Consider the following 5,023-nt stretch of genomic DNA (forward strand, 5'->3'; position numbering starts at 1 on the left):
GTCGTGGGGGGCAGCGGTGGCGGGGTGGAGGACGTAGCGCCGGCTGTGGATCGTTTCAGCCCCAGGCTGGGCCGCGTGGCGGCCGGGTGGCCCTAGGACAGTGGCTGTCCCTCTCTGAGCCTCCGTTTCCCCACCTCCTTTCTCAGGCTGCAGGGGTGCTTCGGGACGGTGGGTCGGAAGGCACCCTTCACAGGGCCGCGCGCGCGTTGGGTGTCCCCCGCAGGGCCGGCCGCTGTCAGGGGCCGGGTGACCGTGCTTGCTCAGGGTCCGTTGGGGTGGCCCAGCTTGACGCCCGCTGCTTCAGCCTCCTTGTTAATATTACCCCCTTGCTCGCAGCAGCATCCGGGTCTGGAGGGTAGATTGTCTGGGAGGCTGGTGTGGGGCTCCCGATCCCACGGCTGCAGTCTGCGGTCAGGGCAGGACACTCCAGCGCGGGCAGACGGGGTCGGGGAGCGCCCGTCTCTGAGAAACTTTGCGGCCGGCTCCCCCTGCCCCCCTCTGTCCGGCACGACGCACGTGGGCTGGGCTCACCGGTCACACCTGCATCCTTCCTGCCTTCTTTCGTTTACTACGAAGGGTCGGAATCTTGCGTGGGGAAGGACGCGAGGTTCCGGCAACAGGCGGAGCCCGGGTGTGCCACGGGACAGCGGCCGGGCGAGGGGGGCCCCAGGTCCCCACCGCAGCCGCTCTGCTCAGCACTGGGGCAGCCGGGAGAGGCGGGGGCTTCCCTCAGGCTGGTGGTCGAGGGGGCCACTCCCCGGTGGGGCCGCCCACTGCCGCGGTCGCTAAATGCGCCCAGGGGACCGTGTCTGGGAACTGCACATGCATCTAGTCCACACTTCAGAAACAGAAAGGTGTGCGGCGTTAAGTGGGTCCTCTGCAGAGGTGTGTTGTGCGGGGCGTGGGGGGGAAGGGGTGAAGGCTCGCAGTTTCCTCTTCGCTCCCGCCCCCTGCCGTTGGCTGGCCTCTTCCGGCCCCAGCCCGTCCCCGCGAAACTGGGGCTGGGCCCACCACGCGGTCGGCGGGCTCTCGGGCAGGGCCTCGCCCGTGGGATGCGGCACATTCCGGAGCCCGCAGCGCTGGCCCCTCAGCCGAGGGCCCTGGCGAGACGGGTCCTGAGCTCGCTCCTTGGAGACACGCGCGCGGCAGTCGGCTCCTTCGGCCCCTCGGGGCGGTGGGAGCAGTCCGCAGCCTGGTGCAGGTTCCGTCCCGACCACCTGGGTGTCACTGGGCTGCTTCCCCAGGGCCTCCCCGCAAGCCGGACATACTTAAGTGCTCATCAGGTCTGCAGCGCAATTCAAATAAACCAAACTATTTTTTTAGGACTAATGACAACTGTAGATATGTGGTCAGGACGCGGTTAAAAAACACCCCACCCAGGCGGTTCAGTGAAAACCGCATTCCAGCCTTGGGCTGGCAACTGCAGCTGTGAGGGCGTCGAGGGGCTAAGTCACTGGGTTCGCAGGAGGGTTCGCAGCTGGGCCTGGAGCCTGGGGGTCCCCGAGACGCCCCCGGTGCTTGCAAAGGAGAGCGTGGCCTCCGTTGTGTCGTATGTGACTCGGAGCCGGGCTGTGAACCTGCAAGTTGAAGGCCTCTCTCCTCCCTGAGAACTTCACTTGGGCTGGGGGGAGCATGCCCCACGCCTCACAGCCTCGTGCCTGTACGCTCTTCAGGCCTTAAATCCGGCGGAGGAAATACGCGCACCCTGCCCTGGGGAGGGTGCCACGGCTGGAAAGAGACAAGAGTCCTTGCGGGTGGATGTTGTTCTCCTGTCTTGCCTTCCCGGGAGCCACCAGGGAATTTTCCAGAAAGTCACTCAGGCACAGATGCCTCCCAGGAGAGCACTGTTATAATGCCCACGCTGGGCATTCTAGAACATTCTCTCACCATATTATCTTTCGCCTTGGGTTTGTGGTCTTTATCTTTTTTTATGTTTATTATTTATTTTGACAGAGACAGAGAGAGAGGGAGAGTGTGAGTGCATGAGGGGGAGGTGGGGCAGAGAGAGGGGGAGACAGAGAATCCGAAGCTGGCTCCGTGCTGTTAGCAGGGAGCCCGACGTGAGGCTTGAACCCACGAACCATGAGACCGCGATGTGAGCTGAAGGCGGAAATTTAACCGACTGAGCCACCCAGGCGCCTCAGTCTCTTTTTAATTTGAAAGATAGTTTAAGTGCCTCGCAGGACGGCGTCCTGTCCCGAGCACTGTGCGAATCCATAAACATTTTGTTCAAAAGCCTCTGGCTTCTCTGCAAAGGGGCCTTTGCAGCAGCCCGAGCCAGCTGTCTGAGGACCAGTCAGTCCTGCAAACCGTGTGCTTTCCCAGGGCACCGGCCAGCGGCATCCGGCGCCCCCAGACCCCAGGCCAGGCCAGGCCGTGTGAGAATGTCTCCCCAGCGCCCAGCGGGGGCGGTGCGGAGTCCGTCCTGGGAGAGCTCTCTGGAAGAGAGGCGGGCTAAGTTCAGGGAGTTGAGTGCTGTCCCAGAGGAAGCCTGGGGAGGGTCGGGTCTGGGCGCTGCTGCTTCCAGGGGCCTTGGCGCTTCAGCTGGGCACCTGCGGGCTGCGGGGTGGACTCCAGGCCGCCTGCAGCCCCCCCCCCATCACTGTGAGCCCCGAGACGGGCAATGACACCTTCCCGGGAGGGGGGGGGCCAGGCCCACCGATGGAAGCCACGGGCTCTGGGTGAGCCGCTTGATGAAGCGACCCCGAGGGATGGCGGAGTCCTCGCTCTCCCCGTGACACCACGGGGCTCTGCCCCTCGCGGCTTGTTCTGCGAGCAGCGCGGTGCCGTGAGCTCCGCTGCCTGCTGGAGAATCCGAGTTCCTTCCTGCAGCTCCCGCTCTGGGTGCGTCGGCCGGTTCACCTGCCCCCCTCCTCGTGGCGCCTCCCCGTCCCTCTGGGCCGGTTGGCCGTGAGCGGCCGGGCCCGGACAGGGCCGGGGTGGGCGGGGGGCTGGGCGGGACTCGCGCGGCCCTTGGAAAGGGCCGACCTGCCCGTGCGTTGCTGCCCATCCGTTTGGCGGGGTGTCCTCCTCCCCTCGTGGACAAGAAGCCTTGGGTGAGAGACCGTTCCTTCCAACAGCTTAACCGGGGAGGAAAGAGACTGGTCCCACGGGGGGTTGGCAGATTGGACCCACCGGGTCCTTAAAAGTCACAACAGCTCACGGCCCTTTGTCTCCACCAAATCTCAGATGCCGCTGGCTTACGACGGTGCCACCGTCTTACACCCCATTCAGACAGAAGACCAAACCCCACGTGAGGGCTGTAGTAGGAGACGCCTGCGCAAATCTGGCCACCGGGGGGCTGCGGGCTCGGTGTCCGCGAGGATTTAGCCTGCCCGAAAGGGGGGACGGCGAGGACACTCACGTGCCTCCCTGGCACCCGGGGAGGAGGGAACAAACCTCACCGGCTGGCTCGCGGGAAGGGCAAGCCGGGGTCTGGACTGGCCCTCCCAGCCAGGACTGGAGACCCCCGAGGGGAAAGTCCGAGGGAAGTGCCTGGGATCCCCGCTGGAGCAAGCCCAGAGACTTCCGGAAGGACGAGGCTGCGGTCCGGGTGGACAGAGGGCAGCACGGAGCGTCAGACGCCCCGGCCGGAGGTGCCGGGAAGGAGTCAATGAGGTGGAGTGCGGGGTGCGGGGCATGTTCTCCGGGCCGGGGACGGGCTGGCGCCCTTTCGTACCTCTCCGCCATCACACGCACTGTCAGGGGCCGAGGGGCTCGTCAAAGGGCTGGGCGACATCTGGCTGTAGGGCCGGGCCTCCCGGCCGCCCGGGACGGTTGGTAAAGGAGGCCCGGAAAGGCACGTGGCCGCTGAAGAACCTCTGGGCTGACAGCCCGGCGGGGGAGGGGCCCGGCCCAGGTGACCGCTAGCACGCAGACCCAGGTGTCCAGCTGGCCTCGTCCCCGCGGCCCGGGGCGCGAGCGCACCAGGGGCTGGACGGCAGCTGTGGGGCCGTGACAAGTGGCTGGCAGGCAGATGTGTGCACATCTGGACGGCAGAGCCAGCACCTGCCCGGCTCCGAGAAGCGGGTGCTTCAAAGGCGTTGGCCGCGTCCCCGAGCGGTGCTGGCCCTGGAAGAGAGCGAGGCTCTGGGCGCCCAGTGAGCCGGGGGCTCCGGGGCCCAGGCTTCCCTCCTCCCGGGCCCCTTGGGCTTCCTGCCCAGATGGCTTCGGGGCGCAGGCAGGGGCTGGGGGGGGGGGAGGCGGGTGGGAAGGATCCTCCTGCACCCCTAGAGCCGACCGGGCAGGGTGGCAGGGGCGTCTACCCTGGGCTCTCGGAGGACCCGCCGCGTGGCCCGTGCCCCCTCATCCGGCGGGGAGGGGGGCTCACCCCGAGACTCCCTGCCACCGCTTGGCTGGTGTTGTGGCCTCCTCTGGCCGGCTGAGTGGGGCCGCCTCATCTCACCGAGGGCCCTGGTGCCAGGCGCCCTGCCCGGCTCTGCCACAGCGGCCAGGAGGGGCCTCTCCCCAGGGTGCAGACAGGGACGGGCTCAGAGGTGAGGGCTTTCCCGAGGCCACTGGGAGCCGCCCGCCCCCTCCCGGTGCCTAAACAACCGTCCCCCACAGACCCTTCTCCTACACACCCCCGCCGCGGTGGGGGCAGCCGGGGACACTGCCTCCTCCCCTCACGGGACAGAGGAGTGACTTGGCCGGGTTCTTGGCCGGCGGGGGTCAGCACGAGGGCAGGACCCACTTGGCCCCCAGATCCATCGTGTCCGGAAACAGGGGTTTGCGGGCGGGATGAGGAGGGGGCGCGGAGGTCGGCTCCCGGGGGCCCTCAGGGGGGAGGGGAGCCGAGCCCCAGGGGGGCGCCCAGCCCAGGGGGCGGGCCCTGGGCCGGAAGCGGGCTGCGAGGCTCTGTCCCTCCGCCTGCTGTAACCCGACTCCACGCTCGCGCTCCTGGGGGGCGGGAGCCCAGCGGCCTTCGCCCCGCGGCCCGAGTGCCACATCACTGCGCTCCTGCCGCCGCCTGCCCGCCGCCCACCATGCCGCCCCCGCCGCCGCCGCCGCTGCCGCTGCTGCT

This window comes from Panthera tigris, chromosome B1, assembly GCF_018350195.1.
Source record: "Panthera tigris isolate Pti1 chromosome B1, P.tigris_Pti1_mat1.1, whole genome shotgun sequence".
Classification (NCBI taxonomy): domain Eukaryota; kingdom Metazoa; phylum Chordata; class Mammalia; order Carnivora; family Felidae; genus Panthera; species Panthera tigris.